The 23,059-nt window shown below is 37.7% G+C and overlaps 1 protein-coding gene across 9 annotated transcripts in view; it reads left to right on the forward strand.

The window, feature by feature from the left end:
• Window positions 1-23,059, forward strand: part of EZH2 (enhancer of zeste 2 polycomb repressive complex 2 subunit) — a 119,260-nt gene that overhangs the window by 18,486 nt on the left and 77,715 nt on the right. The window contains exons 1-2 of one of the 9 annotated variants that reach the window (XM_074193463.1): window positions 2,744-2,917; window positions 3,183-3,239. The exons of the other annotated variants lie outside the window; for them this stretch is intronic. The gene's annotated coding sequence lies outside the window, so the exon portion shown is untranslated. Of the gene's footprint in view, window positions 1-2,743; window positions 2,918-3,182; window positions 3,240-23,059 lie in introns of those variants that run through there. 9 annotated transcript variants of the gene reach the window in all.

Raw genomic sequence — 23,059 nt, forward strand, 5'->3', positions numbered from 1 at the left:
TCAATAGGAAAGTTTGAAAAATCCCTTTTTCATTGAAAGTCCATCTTTTCCCCTGAAAGAGGATGTTCAGTTTTGCTGGGTAGTTGATTCTCAGTTGTAGACCAAGATCTTTTGCTTTCCGGAATATCATATTACCAAGCTCTATGAGCCCTTAATATAGATGCTACCAGATCCTGTGTCATCCTGACTGTAGAACCATGGTAGCTGAATTGCTTGTTTCTGGCAGCTTTTAGGTTTTTCTCTTTGACTTGGGAGTTTTGGAGTTTCGCTATTCCTGGAAGTTTTTCTTTTGGTATTTCTTTCAGGAGGTGATAGGTGAATTCCCTCAATTTCTATTTTATCCTCTGTTTCTAGGATCTCAGGCCAATTTTGCCGTATTATTTCTTGAAAAATGAAGTCCAGGCTCTTTTTTCTGGTCATGACTTTCAGGTAGCCCGATAATTTTTAAATTATCCCTTCTGGATCTGTTTTTCAAGGTCAGTTGTTTTTTCCAGTGAGATATTTCACATTTTATTCAATTTTTTTTGCTGTAGTTTATTTCTTTTTGAGTTCTCCCAAAGTCATCAGCTTCCTTTAGTTCCATTCTGCATTTGAAGGAGTTATTTTCTTCAGAGAACTTTTGTTATCTCCTTTTCCAGCTGTCTAATTCTGTTTTTTTTAAAGGCATTCGTCTCCTCATTTGCCTTTTGTGTTACTTTTTCCCTTTGGCCTAAACTTTTTTTTTGTTTTAGTTTTTTTCCTAGGGCAATGAGGTTAAGTGGCTTACCCAAGGCCACACAGCTAGGTAATTATTAAGTGTCTGAGGTCGGATTTGAACTCAGGTACTCCTGCCTCCAGGGCCAGTCCTCTCTCCACTGCACCACCTAGCTACCCCACTGCACCACCTAGCCTCCCTATATGGAAATTTCTAAGTTGTTTTGGACTGGGAGATTGTATCACTCAGTCTTTCTGTGTGTTCTGCCCCTCTAAATTTTAGTTTAGAGTCATAATTTGGATTTTTTTTGGGGAATGAGTTTCTGGGAATTCCTGCCTTCACAGACATCTTTGCTCAGCCCTGTTATGTATTTCTGTACAACTTTTGGTGACAAATGTCATTGATTAATAATTTTTCATTTTCATTTACATATACACCCCCCCCATCCACCCCCCACCAAAGCAATGCAAGAAGAGAAGCATCCAGTTTTTATTCTCATTTGGCATCTCTTATAGGGTCTTGTACAGTTCTGGGCTTACATATGCTACTTGCTCAATAAGTTATTATTTATTTTTATTTTTGCAAGGCAGTGGTGTTAAATGACTTGCCTAAAGTCACACAGCTGGGTAATTTATTAAGTGTCTGAGACTGCATTTGAACTCAGGTTCTCCTAACTCCAGAGCTGGTGCTCTATCTACTGCATCACCTAGCTGATCCTCAATAAATTATTTTTGTTTAATTGCCCCACAGTATCTTTATGTCTGATTTTGAAATTCTTTAGATCTGGTACTTTTAGAGGTTGTCTTGGATCATTAAGGGAAGGAATGTTTGCATTATTTTACTTTCTTCTAGAGAAGATCAGTAAATTATGTTTTTTTGAAGTACATTAAATTCATGGATTAAATTTAGCTGGGATTTAAAAAACAGTCTATGTATATATGTTTGTGTGAGTGAGCGATGAAAATGGAAGGCAAACAAAAAAGTTGAAAAGTTCTCAAAGATTTCTTTATAATAAGCCCTTTATTTGTGTCAGTGGAGCTGTCACTGGATGTCATTGTCATTTGTGTTTTTAACATCCATTCATGCACTATATGAAGAAGTATAAAAGACAGTAAAGAAAACAATGTTGGGAAGAGCAGCTGAATTAGAACAAGTATCAAGTATTGACAGATGTTTGCTAGAAGTGACACAATGGAGGGTTATCTGAAATGGAACCATGCCAAAGGCTTGGATCTCAGGAACCTTGTTATACAAAAAATGAGGGAGAATATCAGTAATTACTAAGTTATGTGCTGACTTGCCAGTCTCTACAAATCTTTATGAGAAAAACCTAAACCTAAATTCAGGACATCCTTGAAGGAATGAAAAGAAAATAGGCATCAAATAATTTTCTGTGGTAGACTGCATATTTATATTTAAAATTGATTGCTAGGTGGAGAGAATAAAAGATCCTACTGTGCTTATTATTTTTAAAAGATTTCATTCTGAATTTAATGACCAAATCACATGAGCAGTGTCATATAAAAAGTACAACCAAAATATTATTTGTGAATTTGTGTTATGGACAGCTTGCTGTACTTTTTAACATATAAATTCAGCATAATACTTTCAAAGTTAGTCTTTGTTTCCCTATTGACCTTTCTTATTCTTTTCTGTGCATTTTAAAAATAATTTGGTAACTCTTATTGGCCACTCTGTCTACCAGTTCACTTTGATTTGAATTTTCTTTGGTTTTGGGGGGTGGGGGTTTGCAAGGCAATGAGGCTAAGTGACTTGCCCAAGGTCACACAGCTAGGTAATTATTAAGTATCTGATGTTGGATTTGAACTCAGGTCCTCCTGACTCGGGTCAGTGCTCTGTCCACTGCACCACCTAGCTGCCCCTCCCATTTCACTTTGAAAGAAAAAAATAAAACCCTCTTTATCAAATATGAGTTACACAAAACAAATTTCCACATTGACCATGGTTAGACATTTCATTGATAAGAGTGCTCAAGTTTTTTTTTTTAGAATGTTTTATGAACTGTTCTTTTTTTTTTTTTTTTGCAAGGCAATGGGGTTAAATAACTTTCCCAAGGTCACACAGCTAAATGATTATTAAGAATCTGATGCCGGTTTTGAAATTAGATCCTCCTGAATCCCGAGGTTGCTGCTGTATCCATTGTGCCACAGTGCTGCTCTTGTTCTTTAAATTCTTTTATTGTACTCGGCATCAGTTAGTCATGTAAGTCTTCTGGGTTTCTATGAAACCACATTTTTCATCATTTCTTGTTATAATAATATTACAGAAAATTGATAAGATCACAATTTATTCAGCCTTTCTTAAATTGATTGATATTCCTTTAGCTTGTATTTCTTTGTCACTTATGAAAGGAATTTTTATACATATGAGTCTCTTCCCCTCCTTTTTTGGGGTGGTGGTACCAATTTATTAATGGTATTACAAGAAGAAAAATTACATATAAAGTTAGGTTTGTTTTTTTTTCCAGGGCAAATATCTTTCCAGAATGGCTGGACCAAATGATGCCTTCAGTAACAATATATCGGTATGCTGATTTTCCTGAAGACCCTCTAGAAACTGTTATTTCCTTTTTTTGTCATTTTTTTGCCCATTTGAGTAAAATTTTAGCATTACTTTAATTTACAGTTTTTCTAATTATTAGTGATTTAGAGCTTTTTTGAAATATGGATAATGATGGCTTGGATTTCTCTGAAAACTTCCTGATTATAACCTTTCATCTTTACCAATTATTAAATGGTTCTTGTTTTTATATACTTGAATTGCATTTGTTTCAGACTTAAAAGTCACTACTTATTACAGTTTTATATCTGTTTTCCCCCGTAAATGACTTAACCTTTCCTTTTAAGTATATAGATACTATCCTATCTGTTATATATATGTTGAGGAATGAAATTACTCTATTACCTTTGGTGCCTTTAAGCAAATGCAATTTCCATGTTTATCTCAAGAATACTTTTTACTGTTAGCTTCTCTGTGATCATGATTGCTACCCTTGGTTTTTTGAGTGAGTTCATCTGGAATATAATAGATTACAGTAATAAATGTTAATGCAGTTCCCCTTTTTAACTCTTTATGTGTGAATATTTGTTTCAAGTATGTTTCTTGTAAACAGCATATATTGTTAGAGTCTGCTTTCTATTATATTTGGCTATTCTCTTCTGTTTTGGGAATAAATTCATTGCTTTGGTATGATTCATAATTGTGTATTTTTCTCTCTCCTCTCCTATGATACTTTTTTCCTCTTTGCCCTGCTGCTGTCTCCTTTCCTTTTCCATGTTTTATTAAGAAGAAGGAGTTGGTGAGAAATATGCTTAATACTAGTGATCTCTATTTGAAGCACTTTGTTTCTATTCCTTTGTAATCTTCTCTTTGCCATTTTAAAATCCAGATCACAGGTTCTTAACTTTTCTTTGTTTCTTTTGAAATTTTCCTTCATGATCTACCTTTAGAGGTTGGAATTTGTTTTGCTTATGACTAATCCCTTGCCTTCCCTATTATTTTCCTATTTCTTTCCCAGTTATATTGTAATTAAATGTATTTCAAAACCTGTGCTTATCTTATGCTAATATAAAAAATTAATTTGCTTCAGTTGAACCAATGGTATTTTAAAGGCTCTTCCAGAGAGAGAACTTTCTTTGACCCTGGGATTAACCAGGGATAAAGCAAGAAGGTAGTATGTTCCTCAGATGTGCTGACCATTGCTCAGAAAATGTCAGACTCAGACCTCTATTTGAATAGGGATTCCCTCTGGATGAGGAAGGTCATATAGATCAGAAATGTCCAAAACCATTTCTAACATTAATTTTAAAAAAATCAATAAAAATACAGTAGTCCATAGATAATAATATGGAGTTTTTTAAATCAATATGATTGCAGAAATCTTTATGTAAAGTTTAGTGACCCATTTCTATTTGAGTTTGACATCATTGATTTAGATGTTCCTTTTTTGCACTTGATATGTTGTTTGTATCAAGTACAGGAACAGTGTAGAAACTCCTAAATTAGATATAACCTCAGCTTTCCTGAACACTTCTTGCTGTATCATAGTACTTGGATTCTTTCCTAATTGACCATGAATTCCTTTTATTAATCATTGCAGACCTTTTCTTCTCAAACCTTCCACACCACCTTTTGCTCCCAAATCTTGACTCATACTTATTAGGAAAAGATGGGCAATTTTCAATGAGCTCTGTTTTTCCTTTTCTCTACTTTTTTTTTTTTTTTTTTAGTTTTTGCAAGGCAATGGGGGTTAAGCTTTTCTCTACTTTCAAGCCTTTGATATCATTCCCATGAATTCCTTTTATTAATCATTGCAGACCTTTTCTTCTCAAACCTTCCACACCACCTTTTGCTCCCAAATCTTGACTCATACTTATTAGGAAAAGATGGGCAATTTTCAATGAGCTCTGTTTTTCCTTTTCTCTACTTTTTTTTTTTTTTAAGTTTTTGCAAGGCAATGGGGGTTAAGCTTTTCTCTACTTTCAAGCCTTTGATATCATTCCCTCATCCTTTATTCTTTTACCCTAGTCTCTGATGAAGTGATGGCCCTTCAGTAGATTGTTTCTAACAAATATCCCCCCCTTTCTTTAACCTTTAGTCTCTTTCTGTGCCTTATTTCCTTCCCTTCCATCTATGTCCAGGTCCTCCATCCTTTATGTCTCTTTCTCTTTTCTCTCTCTCTCTCTCTCTCTCTCTCTCTCTCTCTCTTTTATTAAGGTTTTTACAAGGCAATGGGGTTAAGTGACTTGCCCAAGGCCACACAGCTGGGTAATTATTAAGTGTCTGAGGCTGGACTTAAACTCAGGTACTCCTGACTCCAGGGCCGGTGCCCTATCTACTGCACCACCCAGTCGCCCCCGTCATCCTTTATGTCTCTTAGGCCTATTCCTTTAAGATTCCAGAAAACCAAAGATAATAAAGGTAATTTTCTATTCTCTTTCACAGTCCAAATCATAGGAAACACTATATTGCCTTTTTTTCTATCATTTTTTTTTTTTAGTTTTTTGCAAGGCAAATGGGGTTAAGTGGCTTGCCCAAGGGCACACAGCTAGGTAATTAAGTGTCTGAGACCGGATTTGAACCCAGGTACTCCTGACTCCAGGGCCGCCACCTAGCCGCCCCTTTTTCTATCATCTTAACTACCTTCTAAATCCTTTTGTTTGGCTTTTGTCCTTATTACATGATTGAAATTGCTCTCCATATTACCAGTGATCTCTTGATTACCAGTTCTTAATTCTCATCCTTCTTGACCTCTGCAAAATTTGACACTGTTGAGTACCCTTTCCTTTTCAATATTCTCTCTGGGTTTTTGTGATGTTGTACTCCCTTGATTTCTTCTACCTGTCTATAGGCTGTCTTCTCAGTCTCCTTTAGTGGCTTGTGGTCTGGGTTAAATACAAATCTCTAACCTGTGCTGTCTTTCTCTAGATCTCATCAACACCCAAAGAATTAATTTACCGTTTCTGTGGAGATGACTCTGAGATTCAACCCTAGTCTTTTTCTTTCACTGATAACACAGATTGCCTGTTGGACATTTTGAATTAGTTTGCTTCATAGGGGTCTCATATTCAGTCCCTTTAAAACCACTTGGTATTGGGGCGGCTAGGTGGCGGCCCTGGAGTCAGGAGTACCTGGGTTCAAATCCGGTCTCAGACACTTAATAATTACCTAGCTGTGTGGCCTTGGGCAAGCCACTTAACCCCATTGCCTTGCAAAAAAACCTAAAAAACACCCAAAACAACTAGTTGGTATCTTTCTATATTCTTCTAAACTTTTTGATTTTTGACAGGTTCCTCATCTCATTCCTTTTAGTCACTCGGGTTTTTTTGGCAACTGTGGAGTCATCCTTGATTCTTCACTTTCCCTTACTCATATATATCTAAGCAGTTTTCCAAGTCTTGTCAGTTCTACCTCCATGGTGTCTCTGGTATCTATCCTCTTATTTCCATTGCTATAGCCACCACTTGAGTTTACTTTTCAACTTTACTATTGCAGTGGTCTCCTAACCGAACTTCAAGCCTCAAGTCTTATTTTTCCAGTTCATACTCTACAGAGCTGCAAAATGAAATTCCTAAAAGACAGGTCTGACTACATCTCCCCCCCCCCCCCCCCCCCCGCCAGGAAGCACTGTGGCACCTTTCTACCTCTAGAAAAAATTACAAACTCCTGTTCAATATCAAAACCTTTAATGATCTGACTCAGATGACTTTATAATAAGGAAATATGAAGACTTACTAGGAGAAACAGTTTTTACTTAACTATTTCAAAGATCTAGGCATTTATTTGTATGGTTACTTCTACTGAGTTGCTATGAATAAAAAAATACATCACCTGGTCACCAAACCATTGAGAATAAGCATCACAGTTTATTTTTATTTTTATTTATTTTTTATTTAAAGATTTTATTTATTTTGAGTTTTACAATTTTTCCCCTAATCTTACTTTGTTCCCCCACCCCACACAGAAGGCAATTTGCCAGTCTTTACAATGTTTCCATGGTATACATTGATCCAAGTTGAATGTGATGAGAGAGAAATCATATCCTTAAAGGAAGAAACATAAAGTATAATAGATAGCAAGATCAGACAATAAGATATCAGTTTTTTTTCCTAAATTAAAGGTAATAGTCCTTGGTCTTTGTTCAAACTCCACAGTTCTTTCGGGATATATATATGGTATTCTCCATTGCAGACAGCCCCAAATTGTCCCTGATTGTTGCACTGATGGAATGAGCAAGTCCATCAAGGTTGATCATCGCCCCCATGTAAGCATCACAAATTTAGCTAGCCTAGTAGACAACAGAACCAGATCCAAAATTAAAGCCTTTTAATTTTTTTGGTAGGACCTGTTGCAACTTGTATTCAACAGTGATTCAAAATTTCCATACTGTGATGAATTATTAGAATAGGATTTTAGTTGAGCTATCATTTTTCTTTTCTTTTTTGGGAGGAGGGGTTTGCAAGGCAATGGGGTCAAGTGTCTGAGGCTGGGTTTAAACTCAGGTCCTCTAGACTTCAGGGCTGTTGTCCACTGTGCCATTTAGCAGCCCCTGAGCTGTCCTTTTTCATAATGCAATAAAATACCTTAAAATCTGGAACATTGGCTCCCCCCCCCCAATCGATCTCCATATATATTATATGTGGGTGTGGATATGTATGTGTGCCTGTGTTGTGTGTAGATGGGAAATTGAGTAATAAATTATGAATTCACAATATTGAAGATGAAACATGTCATTCACCTTCTGCCAAAGCAATGATGAATGTAATATTTAGAGAGAGAGAAAAGTGAAAGTGATTGGTCATTGGCATGATCAATGGAAATTTGTTTTCCAAGGTTCTGAATCTATTAGAAAGTATTTTTCCTTTTTCCCCTTTCTTTTTTGTTTACTTGGGAGGGTCTCAGTTGGAGAAACCTATTATAAATACATCATTTCCTGTACTATAAGATAAATATATTTGAAATAAGGTTATTTTAGAAATCAGAATTTCAAAATCTCTAAATTCTTGGATGAGCAATGTCCTAGAATTCTTTGATGAAAAATGGAATTGTGTAAAGTAAGCAACTTAAAGATGAATACTGATTCTGCTGCTGTATAATAGGCAGATCATATCTCCTCTTAGTTTCTTCATTTGTCAAGTGATGGGGAATTCAGAAAGACCTCTAAAATCTCTTTCAGGCCTGAAATTGTGCAGTTCTCCAGGTGTGGTTACTTTAGACCTGAATTTCTGCTAACAAAAGCATCACTACTTTTCCTTTAACAAAACTTTTAAATTTTAGATTCAGCTTTGACCTTTTGTTTCTCATAGTCATTTAGTCACAAAATCCTGATTTTTTTTGATTCATTCCTGTTAGTGCAGTACTTTCCTACATGATCTCCTTGAGTTCTATCCCCAACTCCACTATATCATGTATACTCTTGTATTCTTGTCAAAGATTTTGTTGTTGTTATTTTTCAGTCAGGTCTTTAATTATTTGTAACCCCACAGGAGTGGTCTGCCATTTCTTTCTCCAGCTCATTTTATAGATAAGGCAAAACTGAGACAAACAAGGTTAATTCATTTTCCTCAAGTCACACAATTAGTAAGTGTCTGAGACCAGATTTGAACTCAGGAAGATGAGTCTTCCTTACTCCAGGTCCAGCTCTCTTTACATTGGGCCAATGAGCTGCTTTAAAAGAATTTTATTTAAATGCCTGTTCAAATAACTTTGGTGTCACCTACAACCCTTGGTCTAAGCTCTTCTAGGTATCCTAGTTGCATGTTTCTATTTTAGCTATTTCTTCTTTTTTTTTTTTAATGGTTGTTGGTCATCCTTTGTGCTTGAAGAGGACCAAACATCGTTATGTTGGGGTCAAGGTACAATGATTCCAACTGTGTCTGGTCAGACCTGTAAGTCTTCAACACAGGATGAGCACAAATAGTCCAGTTGAACATTTGGAGTGGCAATGTCTCTAAATTTCGGCCTTTCGTGTTTATTTTGAGCTACTGAAATTCTGTTTTGCTTTTTTTTTAAATGTAGTACATAAGATAGCTTAAAAAAAAATTGAAGGTAATAGACTTTGGTCTTTGTTTAAACTCCATGGTTGTTTCTCTGTATACAGATAGTATTCTCCATTGGAGGCACTCTAAAATTATTTCTGATTATTGCATTGATGGAATGAGCAAATCCATTAAGGTTGATCATCACTCCCATGTTGCTGTTATGGTGTACAGTGTTCTTCTGGTTCTGCTCATCTCGCTCAGTATCAGTTCATGCAAGTTTTTCCAGGCTTCTCTGAAATCCCATCCCTTCTGGTTTCTTTTTTTGTTTATTTGTTTATTTTGTTTTATTACAGTAATCTTTTTGTGAGAGTAATCATAACCCCCCCCCAAAAAAAAAAAAGATGAGAAGATTCAAAAATAATAAGAAAGGAAAAAAAAGTATATTTCAGTCTTTGGTCAGATTCCAGTGGTTCTGTCTCTGGGATGAGTGCCTTCCCCATCATAGCCACCAGAGAAGTTCCTCCAGTATTTTTCCCCTAGTTGCTATTACTAGCTGTATTTCTCTCCACTCTTCCTCTCCATTCTCATCTTTTCCATTCTTTCTTTTCTTTCATCTCATCAGAAGTGTGTTATATCTGAGCACTCTCTCCTATGTTCTTTCCTCTTTTCTATCATCTATTCCCTTCCCCCCCACTACCCCCCCCTCTTATCCCATCCCATCCCTTTCCTCTCATTTTTCTCTAGGATAAGATAGATTTCTATACCCTATTAAGTGTGTATGTTATTTCCTCTCTGAGCCATTTCTGATGAGAATGAAGGCTCACCAATTTCCCCTTGTCTTCCCCCATTCCACTCCATTGAAAAAGATTTTTCTTGACTCTTATGTGTAATATCTTAGCCCCTTCTTCCTCTCCTTTCTTTTCCTCCCAGTACTTTCCTTTATCACCCATTGACTCCAATTTTTTACTATATTATACCATTATATTCAGCTCCCTCCTGTGCCTTGTCTCCATATATGCTCCTTCTAACAGCTCTTATAAATGAGAAAGTTCATATGAGTTATCACTCTCTTCTTCCCATGCAGGAATACAAGCAGTTCAATATCATTAAGTTCCTCATAATTAGTCCTTCTTGTCCACCCCCTTCTATGCTTCACCTGAGTCCTGTACTTGGAGATCAGACTTTCTGTTCAACTCATGATTGTTTCAGTAGGAAAGTTTGAAAATCCCTTTTTCATTGAAAGTCCATCTTTTCCCCTGAAAGAGGATGTTCAGTTTTGCTGAGTAGTTGATTCTCAGTTGTAAACCAAGTTCTTTTGCCTTCCGGAATATCATATTACCAGGCCCTATGAGCCTTAATGTAGATGCTACCAGATCCTGTGTCATCCTGACTATGGAGCCATGGTAGTTGAATTGCTTTCTTCTGGCAGCTCTTAGCTCTGCACTGATCCTGGTGCAGCAGAGTTCTCTCACCACCCCTTACGACTGACCCTGATGAACCCTATGCCAAGAGGTCTGGAAACTGCCCCCTCTGCCATGGTCCCAAGGTTCCTGACCCGGCTGCAGCTGCACCGTGGCATTTTCCAACCCCCTGTCCCGGTGGAACAGACTTTTCCTGTGGAACTTCTAAGTTATCTTGGTCTGGGAAATTGTATCACTCAGTCTTTCTGTGGGTTCTGCCTCTCTAAATTTTGGTTTCAGTCATAATTTGGAGGATTTCGGAATTTTTTGGGGAATGAGTGTCTGGGAATTCCTGCCTTCATGCTTCCATCTTGGCTCCGCCACTCTGCTTTGCTTAAAAAGCCAGATTACCTTCTTTGATGTAGGCACACCATCTTGGGCAGTCCTGTGCTCATGTCTTCCAATTTATTCAAAAGTTCTTCAGAAAGACTTTGAGAGTGTCCTTATATAGCTTCTACTGACCTCTCTGTGAGGGATTTGTTTTGAATGAATCTCCATAAAATAATCTTTATGCAGATGTAAGTTTTACCTTCAAACTATGTGCCCAACCCATAGTTGTACTCTCTGCAGTAGAGTTTGAATACTTTGTAGTTCAGCTTTAGGAAGGACCTAAGAGTTCAGTTACCTCATTTTGCCAAGTATTTTCAGAATCTTTCTAAGAATATATTGAAGCAATTCAATTTCCTAGCATGATATGTTACTGGTGTATTGTCAGGTTTCACAGGTATAAAACAATGAAGTCAGCCCTGTAGAACTTCAGTTTGGTAGGCAGTCTACTATTTTTCTCCCATGCTTTCCTTCAGAGCCTCCCAAACATCACATCTGTATACATCTCTAGATACCACGATGAGTGAATTTATCCAAAGTATTCACAATTTCTCTGGGTTCCATACATGGACTGACAATGAGTCATACCCCAGTTCTCCCTCCATTTTTGTCGTTTATATCCTTTTTAATTTACATAATTTACTTTCATTTGTGGTAGCTGAACTTGATGCTGTTTTTGTCCTAGTTGAAATTGTCTGACACCTAAAAGTATTATGCTAAAAAGCATGGGAGCAAGCACACAGTCTTGCTTTATTCCATTGATGATGGGGAAATTGCAAGTGTTGTCCATTGCCCAGAACCTGTGCAAGAAACAGGTGTACAATTCTGATAAATCAATTTGCAATTAAAATTTGCTATGGTCTTCCATAAGCCCTCGCAAATTTGTAGGCATTGGTCAAATTGATGGGAGACCTGATTTGTTCCTGGCATTTTTCTTGGAGTTGTTGGGCAGAAAATACCATATAGACCATTCTTCCCTTTCTGAAGCCATACGGCACCCTGGTAGAAAATCATTCCAGTGGTAAAGAATCTTGCCAGCAGTAACTCAGAGGGGAATTATCCCCCACATCCTCATTGTCACATGACAACATATATCCTTTTCCTTTTTCTTTATAAAGATGGATTGTAGAGGCATCCTTTAACTCCTGGAGGGATAATCTCTTCTTTCCATATAATCTAGAAAGATTTCAGTCGACTTTTAAGCAGTGGATACCCTTTCCCCATTTCCTTTTATATATCTCACCTGGAATAGAAAAAACAAGAGGCACTTTGCCATATAACAGGAGCCTGATGGTACTAAAAACCTCTTCTTCAGTTGGAAAGTGGGCTAGAGGGGGATTGACTTCAACCTCAGGTATATTGTCAGTGGCTTCAGTATGTTCAGCCCATCTCTCCAGGTTTGTGTCTTTTTCACTAATCAGTATGGCTTTCTCAGCAGAGTAATTGAGGTGTTCCTTAGGTCTCTGACCCATAACTAGCCTTCAGCCTATCAGCATAAAATAGAATTTCATCTGCCTTTTTACCATACCAAGAATTCTACATCTCTCTAAGCCTAACTTGCACTTTACTCACTCCCTCCCCACTCCTTGGGTTTAAGTGACTTGCCCAAGGTCACACAGCTAGGTAATTATTAAGTGTCTGAGGCCATATTTCAACTCAGGCCCTCCTGACTACAGGGCCAGTGCTCTATCCACTGCATTATCTCACTATCCCTTGCATTTTACTTTTAATGGAGTTAAATGCAAATTTGTTTTTATTTAGAAGTTTCTGAATTTTCCCATCATTTTCATCAAACTAATCTTGATACTTGTGAATGTTTAATAGACTGTGTCATTGAAAGGAGAAGAGGTGGAGATGATGTGAGAATGATAAGGGTGATACGTGGGGCAGAATGCTGGACTGATTGAAGAATTATCCTCTCTAAGCTAAACATTTGCTTTTAACAAAGCTTGACCCCCAATGTAAGATGACTACCCAGAATCAGTAGATTAGACCACCTTTCCTTGTATGAACAGTTCCTTACTCACTTGGAGGGAAAGCTGAGCCCACAACACGTGGTTGGCCACAGTGAAGGAAACAAAGGGGAGTGGGTGACTTCAGAGAGACATGGTTTACAGCACTGCATTTACTCATCTGGGCCCAAACATTACTCTCAAATGTTCACATATTTTGCCTGTGTTTCTACTAAGAGTCTGTTGTTTTGAATCATGTTCCCTTTTTGTTTTTACATCACAGTTATTTAGGAATTAGATTCCTAAATACTCTTATCTTATACTCTATCCCCAATAGTGAACTTTATGTTTAAAAAAAAATAGTGGAGTGGCTAGGTGGTGCAGTGGATAGAGCACTGGCCTTGGAGTCAGGAGTACCTGAGTTCAAATCCAGCTGTAGACACTTAATAATTTACCTAGCTGTGTGGCCTTGGGCAAGCCACTTAACCCCATTGCCTTGCAAAAGCTAAAAAAAAAAATAGTTAAGCAAAATTAAACTACTTCTCTTGGGAATTGTTCAAGGCATACAACATTCCATAACCAACTTCCAGCATCATACCATATGGCTCTCATTGATTGGCCAACAATAGGTCCCAGACCAAGCCCTGCTTGGTCATTATTTGGAACCTGATTGGCTCAGAGTGATTATAAATAGATATTATTTTTGTTTTGGCCAGAATCCTTGAATTTCTTCCAACTCTCCCAGATTTTAAATTTTTTTTGGGAGGTGGGGGAACTAGATTAGAAAGGTTATTTGCTTCATTTCTTTCTTACCTAGACTAAGACACTGAATGGGCATTGCCTCTGTCCAACTGAGCTGTTAAAGACCTTAGCTTAAAAAGACCAAGAACTCCCATTGCATTTCTAATCCTCTTGATCTTTATCAGGGCTGTCCAACTTAACATTTAAAAAAAATATTTATTTTAAGTTTTACAGTTTTCCCCCTAATCTTACTTCCCTCCCCACCACAGAAGGAAATCTGCCAGCCTTTACATTGTTTCTGTGGTATATATTGATCCAAATTGAATGTGATGAGAGAGAAATCATATCTTTAAGGAAGAAACATAAAGTAAAAGATAGCAAGGTCAAACAATAAGATATCAGTTTTTTTTTTTCTAAATTAAAGGTAATAGTCCTTGGTCTTTGTTCAAACTCCACAGCTCTTTCTCTGGGTACAGATGGTATTCTCCATAGCAGACAGCCCAAATTGTCTCTGAATCCAATCTTACTTTTAAAGCTTTTTTATTGAAAGTATAGATAATTCATCTTGATTTGCCATTTTAGTGAGAACTCTTGTTTACTAAAGCATTTAGTTAAGCCCATAGGGTTCTGTACTCATTCTGGGTCTTTACTTATACTGTTCCCTTTACTCTTCTCCTTTCTTTCCCTTCTTTTTCCTTGTCTTTTCCCCTTTCCTATTCCCCTTTTCCTTCCTTTTCCTCTTCCCCACACCTCTTCTTTTCTCATTCCCCTTCATTTTCCCCTCCCTTTATCCTTTCTCTCTTCAATTTCTTTCCCGGGGCAAATGGCAAATTTTCTAAGGTAGGGTACAGTGGAAGGATAGATGATAAAGTTACTTGATCTTCCATGATAATCTATTCTAAAGGATTGTAAAGTGCCTTCATCCACTTTTGATCATAGGGAAGGATTTGACAATACCAAGTCCTTTATGAGAGGATCTGTTCCTTTGAGTCAAGTTCTGAGTTTCCTCCCAAGGGCATAGATTTGGGAGGGGTTATTGTGTCTAGTCTGAAGAGGGAAATGAGAAAGGAATACTAGCGAGAAGACTGGATTGAAGGGCTTCCCATAAAGACAGTTTTGCTGGGCCCTCAGGATCTAGGTAAGGTTTAGACAATTAAGAACTATACAGGTTGCAGGAGGGGAAAAATAGAAGATGGGGGCAGGGAGGATTGGTATACAGGCATGCCTTTTTTTTTTAACTAGCCACAACCAATTTGATGTGTAAAATAATATCTTGAAATTGTCTCTAGGTACTTTCTTTGAATTATCTCATTATTGAACACTGGTATGGTTATGGATAATTAGTTTTTCTTTTAAGGACTGCCTTGTGATCAGTTGTTTAATCGAGACAGGTTCTTAAATTTTTGTGAATTTTGAATAGATTGTTTATCTCAGACTAGTTTTAAAATTCTGGCCTGTTTTAATTTTAGGTTTATTACTTTTTGTTGTACAAAAAAGTCTTTAATAATCAAATTAATTTATCATAGTTATTTTCTATTATGTCCTGTTTATACGCCTTTGTTTACTTCTCCCTTCCCCCCCCCCCCAACCTTTTCACTTTTATATTATAGACCTTATTTTCTTTTGGAGTGCTAAATGTCTCTTTAAGAATTGGAGAACTGTTCTATCTTTCTGCAAAAATTCCCTTTGCTTTAACTGCTAGTTGAGTAAATTTGTACATATGCTATTGTCTGAGCAACTTACCTGCTTTTCCCATCTTTTATTTCTTTCCTTTGACTTTCCATGTTGTTAAGAGAATTTCTGGCTTAACTTTTACTTTAAGATGAGCACATCATGTAACTAGATGCTGCAAAATCAAGATGAGGCATCAGTTATTACCTTGATTTTAACTGGTTAGTTTCTGCTCTAGCTGGAGTTAAACGGCTAGTTTCCTATTTCACTTGATATAGATCTTCTGTCATCTATTCTTTGATGTGTAAATCATTAACTTCCCCTTCTGCTTTCCTTAAAATACCCATCTTGCTTATAAAACTGATTGATATAAGGTTATTGAAATTGATATTTGGTTTTCACTGGATTTTGGTTCTGTGATACCTATATTCTGAGCATAATAAATTGCTGTTTTTTCTGTCATCGATTGACAGTACCTGTCATGATATATTGCTCAGAATCACTGTGCACCTATTTCAAGTTTTCTTGTCACACTTGAGTGGTTTGGCCCAATGTCTGCTGTGTCTCAGGGCTTTGGCTTCTGTCTGAAGGGGTTTGCAGAATGTGCTAGACTGAACTGGAGGGAGATGCTTATAGGTATTTCTTTTGGTTTTCTTCATTCTGGAGTCTTTTTAGAGCTTTTTTGGGTGTATATTTTAGCTTACCTAAGGTTCTTCTGGATCTTAACATACCATCATGTTTCCATTGTTTTGTTTTTTTTCTTGGAACTATAAGAGATAAGAATTTGACTCCCCAAAATATATTGTTATTCACACACACACACACACACACACACACACACACACACACTCTCATTATTGCAAGTTTTCAAGGGGAAAGTTTATTCTGCTTGGATAAGTTATAAGGGATATGAAGGAGAATTTATTTTTGAAAAATGACTGCATAAAAATATTACTCAAAAAATGTTAACCTTTTTTGCTAATCCAGGATATGCAAATTAAAGTAATTTGGTGTCTAATCTGAAGAGGGAAATGAAAAGGAACACTAGTAAGAAGATTGGATCAAAGGGCTTCCTATAAAGACAGTTTTGCTGGGCCCTCAGGAGCTAGGTAAGGTCTAGACAATTAAGAACTATACAGGCTGCAGGAGGCACCAAGTGAAGTCACTTCCACCTACTGGCAAAAAAAGATAAAATGTTGAGGTGGGGTCAGATAAATAGATTATGCCTACCTTGCTGGTGTAATTGGTATAGTCTTTTTAGAAGGTAGTTTGATAGTTCACTGGTTGTGTTATAGAAATATAGTCAATGTAACTTTAAAATACTATATCTTAGTGAAAACTTCTTGGAGTAAAGGTGAAATTCAGTGATTAATATGTATTGGGGGGGCGATAGCCTCTGTATTCCAGATGCTTGTTTTGAGAGTTAAGGTGGCACAATGAAAAGAGTGATATATTTTGGGCACAGATGAAGATCTGGATTAGAATCCTGCCTTAAATTTAATTGTTTTGTTTTCATGAACAAGCCCCTTAACTTCTTTATCCTCAGCTGTAAATTGGGGAACAATAGTAGAAAATTGTTATGAGGAAAGCACTTTGTATTCTATTCAGTTCTGTATTTTTTTCCTTGCAAAGCAGTGGGGTTAAGTGACTTGCCCAAGGTAACATAGGTGGGTAATTATTAAGTGTCTGAGGTTGGATTAGATCAGATCCTTCTGAGTACCAGGGCTGCTGCTCTATCCACTGTGCCACTTAGCTGCCCCCCCTGTTCAGTTCTATATTCACGAGTTGTTCTTGAATTCTGTTGACCTCTTAATTCCATTTTAGGAATATACCATGAGACTATGAAAAGAGTTGCCTATTGAATGAAAAAACATTTATTAAGTGTTCATTATGGGCTGTTTCAGAATTTTGGGAATACTAATTTAAGTGAAGACTGTCGTGCCTTCAGAATGTTATTTTAACAAATTCTAATATAGGAGACAGCATATATAGGTGATTCATGGCCAGGGAAGAGTATTTTGTTTTGGTAGGGTTGCTAGTGAGAAGATGGCCTGGGAGTAAAAAAACCATTCACTTTATTCTGTCTGGGTCTATCTAGAAATAGAGGTTCATATGAAACACTTAACAGTTAGGACAGTGGAGATCTGGGTGGTGGGAAGAGCAGTGCAGGAATTTGGAATGGAAAGGGTCATATTTTTCAGAGCCTTAAGCTGGTTTTTAAGGTAAGGGGGCTCATTAGTAGATAACTCTGGAATGCTTATTCAAATATATTTATAGCAACCTTAATTTTAATTGTGACTGGAAATTATCTAAATAGCTAATATTTGAAGAATGCCAGTATAAACTGGGACTGTAATGAAATTAACACAAAAATGAGAAATTATTAAATGGTGGTATTTCCTAAAACCCATCTCTTACTAAGTCCCCTGTTACGTAAATAAAGGATACCCACGTTCTTTCAGTCACCAGTTTTCACTTTAGACATCTTTGACTCTTCTTCTTTATAATCAGTGTTTCTTGTCAGTTCTCAAACTCATCCCCTTTTCTCTAGTCATACAACTACCTCCCTGGTTCATGTACTCATGCACAATCCCTTGAAGTAGTCTTGTTAATTGATCTCCTTTCTTCCTTCCTGAAGTTGCCAAATTGATAAGTCTAAAACATAGGCTTGATTGGTTGTCTTTCTTGCTAAAAAAAAGACTGGTCAATCCCAATTGCCCCTTAGAAATGAATTCTTTAGTTATGCATTTAAAGTTCTTCACAGATGGCATCCATCTTTTTTTGGCTCATCTCACATAACTCCTTCCCCCTGCCCCCCATACATTCTAGATTCTATTACTTACCATTCCTACATGCATGCCATTCCATTTTCCACCTCCATGTTATTGCGAAGGTACACCTCATACTTGGAATGCTTTTCCTCCTGACCTATTTTTACAATTTTTAACTCTCTTTGAGGCTCAGCTCAGGTGCCACCTCCTATTCAGAGCTTCCCTCTGAGGCTTAATTTTTTCTTTGTTCCTCTCTTCCCTTGTTTATATGCTTGAGGGAGGGAGCTGAAAAGGTTTTGGAATTGAGAACTTGACCTATATGACCCATAGAACTCTGGATGTTTGTTGGGAAGGTAGCCTTTTGGATGAGGCTTTTTATTAGGTGTAATTTAGGCTAGGGAAAGGCTCAATGTTATGTGTATTTGTGAGAGAGTTTGTTAAGGGTTATAGGGTAATTCTTTATTGCTATTTTTTTAAAATTAAATTTTAATTTTTTTTCAACATTGTAAGTTCTAAATTTTCTCCCTTTTCTTCCTCCCTTCTCCACTTCACACTTGAGAGGCTACCATTTGGCACATCTGTGGATGTGTTATATAAAACTATACACACTCTCTCTCTCTCTCTCTCTCTCTCTCTCTATATATATATATATATATATATATATATATATATACTTCTATTTAGTAGTTCTTTCTCTGAAGGTGGATAGAATCATCCTTCATAGGTCCTTTGTAATTAGTTTAATATTCAGAATACCTTACAATTATTCTTCAAAAAATACTGCTTTTACTATATACAATGTTCTCTTGGTTCTGGCTCATTTCATGTCTTGCATTTCAAGCAAGTTTTTCCATGTCTTTCCCAAATCATTCTGCTCATCATTTATTGTCATATTTTTTTCTAGCTCAAAAATCATAACCATATACTGTAACTTGTTTAACCATTACCTAATTGATGGGTATTCCCTTAATTTCTAGTTCTTTGTCACCACTTTAGTGGCCATAAATATTTTAGAACATATAAATTCTTTTTCCTTTTCCCCTGATCACCCTGGAAAACCTGTAGTAACAGTAGTAGACAGGGAGGAAACAGTAGTATTATTAGATCCAAGATCATACACAGTTGTTTTTTTTAAGTTCTTTGGCCATGATTCTAGATTGCTCTCCAAAATGAATGGATCAGTTCACAGTTCTACCAATAATGTATTACTGTCCTAATTTTTCCACATTCTCTCCAACGTTTGTTATTTTCCCCTTCAATTATTTTAGCCAGTCTGGTAGCTATGGGATGATATCCCAAAGTTGTTTTACCTTGCATTTCTCTCTGATTTGGAACATTTTTATATGTAGATAGTTTTGATTTCTTCATTGAAAAACTGCCTGTTCATTTTTTTTAGTATTTTATTTTTTATTTAATATTTATACTCATTTTGTACAAATAATTTTTTTATATCAATAAAATATTCTTGTTTAAGAGTAAATGAAATATCCCCTCCCCCCATAAATATAGACTTGCTTGAGTGATAAAATAAAGGGGAGAGAAAAAATTAAAATAAAAACAGTAATAATTGTAGGTATGGCTAGGTGATGCAATGGACGGAGCACCAGCCCTGGAGCCATGAGCACCCGAGCCCACCTCCGGCCTCCTACACCCAACAATCACCCAGCCGTGTGACATGTAAGCCACCCGATCCCCACTGCCCTGTAAAAACCCCCCCAAAAGGGAAAAAGGACCCAAAATAAAATGAAATAGTAATAATAGTAGGGGTGGCTGGGTGGTGGACAGAGCATTGGCCCTTGAGCCAGGAGTACCTGGGTCCAAATCTGGCCTCAGAAACCCAACAATCACCCTGCTTATGGCCCCTGGCAGGCCACCCAGCATCATTTGCACTGCAACCTCCCCCAAATAATAATAATAAAAAATGTGCTTGAGTCTTTGTTCCAACACCAACAACTCTGTCGTGGGTGGATTACATTATTTATGCTAAGTCCATGGCAAAAGTTACTTCCATATTTTTCCACCATTGCCATTGCTGATCGCAGCTCCCTCCTTTCGTATTTCTCCACTACCATGTACTATATTTTCACTCTGACTCTGCTGTAGGGTCGCTGAGTGGCGCAGCAGACAGATCCCTGGCTCTGGGGCCAAGAGGCCCTGAGCCCCCATACCCCCCCCCCCCCCCCCCCCCCCCCCCCCACTTAGGCCCAGCACCCACCTGGCCCTATGGTCCTGGATAGGCCTTCCAATCCCAGCTTCTTGCAGGAAGTAAAAAAAGAAAATGTGTTATATCTGACCACTCTCCCCCCATGGTCCATCCTCTCCTCCATCACTCACATCCCCCCCTTCCCCCATCCCCCCTTCTTACTCCAGATGTCTATACCCCATTGAGTATATATGCTGTTTCCTCTCCTAACCACCTCTGATGAGAGCAAAGTTTCCCTCATTCCCCCTTGCCTTCCCCCCTTCCATATCATTGCAATAGCTCATTGTAATAAAGAAAAATCATATGAAGTATCTTGGCCTATTCTCCCTCTCCTTTTTCTTTCTCCCATTGCATTTCCCTTTTTTTCTGTTGACTCCATTTTTACACCGTATTTTATCTTTGAATTCAGCTTTCTCCTGTGCTTCAACTATAAAAGCTCACTCTACCTGCTCTATTAACTGAGAAGGTTCCTATGAGTATTATCAGTGTCATTTTTCTATGCAGGAATACATGCAGTTCATCATCAAGTCCCTCATATTTTCCCCTTCTCCTCCAATCTCCATGCTTCACCTGAGTCCTGTATCTGAAGATCAAACCTTCTGTTCAGCTCTGGCCATTCCAACAGGAACATTTGAAATTCCCCTGGTTCATTAAAGTCCATCTTTTTCCCTGGAAGAGGACATTCAGCCTTGCTGGGTAGTTCATTCTTGGCTGCATTCTAAGCTCTTTTGCCTTCCGGTATATAGTATTCCAAGCCCTACAAGCTTCCAATGTAGTTGCTGCTAAGTCCTGTGTGATCCTGACTGCAGCTCCATGGTATTTGAACTGTGTCCTTCTGGCTGCTTGTAATATTTTCTCTTTGACTTGGGAGTTCTGGAACTTGGCTATAATATTCCTAGGGGTTGGCTTTTTGGGATCTCTTTCTCTGGGGGATCTGTGGATTCTCTCCATTTCTATTTTGCCCTCTGCTTCTAGAATATCAGGGCAATTTTCCTGTAGTAATTCTTTGAAAATGACGTTCGGGCTCTTTTCCTGATCATGACTTTCAGGTATTCCAGTAATTTTTAAGTTATCTTTCCTAAGTCTGTTTTCCATATCAGTTGTTTTTTCAATGAGATATTTCACACTTTCTTCTAATTTTTCATTCTTTTGGTTTTGAAGTATTGATTCCTGGTTTCTTGTAAATTCATCAATCTCCCTGAGTTCTATTCTTTGTCTGAAGGATTTGATTTCCTCAGAGAGCTTTCTTATCTCGTTTTCCATCTGGCCAACTTTACTTTTTAAAGCATTCTTCTCTTCAATAACTTTTTCTTTTTTAGGTTTTTTTGCAAGGCAAATCGGGTTAAGTGGCTTGCCTAAGGCCACACAGCTAGGTAATTTTTAAGTGTCTGAGACCAGACTTGAACCCAGTTACTCCTGACTCCAGGGCTGGTGCTCTATCCACTGTGCCACCTAGCCGCCTCCTCAATAACTTTTTGAACTGTTTTATCCATTTGACCTAAGCTGGTTTTTAGCATGCTATTTTCTTCAGCATAATTTTGGATTTCCTTGATTAGGCTACTGACTTCATTTTCATGTTTTTCCTGCATCTCTCTCATTTCTTTTCCCAGTTTTTCTTCTAATTCACTCATTTGATTTTCAGTCTTTTTTGAGCTCTGTCTTAGCCTGAGCCCAATTTCTGTTTTTCTTGGAGTCTTTAGATGCAGGAGCTTGTGTTTCCTCATCTTCAGACTGAGTATTTTGATCCTTCTTGGGCTCATATGTGAAATATTTCTCAATGGTGTTCCTCTTGTTTCTCTGCTTGCTCATTTTCCCAACCTAAGCCTGTTTTTGGGGGTGCTTCCTGAGCTTTTGGGACACTCCTACAAGGGTCTCTGTGTGTGAGGCTCTGTCCTCCCTCCTGGTCTGCGAATGACCATATGCACCCCCCTCTGCCACGAGGCTGAGGTGGGGGGTGTGTGATGTTTTGTGAGGGAGCCTAGACTGGGATCAGGATCTGAATGTGTTCAGAGCCCCAGAGTCCTGTTCCAGGGGCAGAGGACAGAGCTGGGCAGTCTTCTCTCTCTTCACTCCCCTCCCTCAGCTCAATCGGCTCATGCCCTGGTGGTTCTGCTTCCTGTTCCTGGATCAGTGGCCAAACTGCTTGCCAAGTGCCCTGAGGGCAGATCCGCCCCCCCACAGTTCCCCCAATTTGTGCCCTGTGCTCCTGCCGGCGCCCCTCTAACCCCGGGGAGCAGAGCCTTTCTGCTCTTTTCCAGGTTACCTTGAGTAGGAGAACTGTCTCACTTGGTCCCTCTGTGGTTTCTGTCTTGAAAATTTAGTTAGAGTGCTTAGTTTTGAAGATTTATGAGAGAGCGCCTAAGACAGAATCCGTTCTTGTCGCCATCTTGGCTCTGCCCTGGATAATATTTTCTATCACAAGTCTTTAAAAATTGTCTTTGATTATTGTTCTGCTGAAATGATCATGTTTGATCATCACCTCATATTGTTGTTAATATGTATAATGTTCCTCTGGTTCTGCATCAAATCATGCTATTCTTTCTAGACTTTCTGAAATGCTGACCCTCATGATTTCCTTTAGGACAGTAGTTTTCCTTCACATACATATGTGACAGTTTAGCCATTCCTCAATTTCCAGTTCTTTGCCCACTAGAAAAAGTTGCTGTGAATATTTTTGTACACGTTGGATTTTTATCCTTATAATGCATTCATTTAGATTGTCTATTTCTAATTTTATTC

The sequence above is a fragment of the Macrotis lagotis genome, chromosome 7, assembly GCF_037893015.1.
Source record: "Macrotis lagotis isolate mMagLag1 chromosome 7, bilby.v1.9.chrom.fasta, whole genome shotgun sequence".
Classification (NCBI taxonomy): Eukaryota; Metazoa; Chordata; class Mammalia; order Peramelemorphia; family Peramelidae; genus Macrotis; species Macrotis lagotis.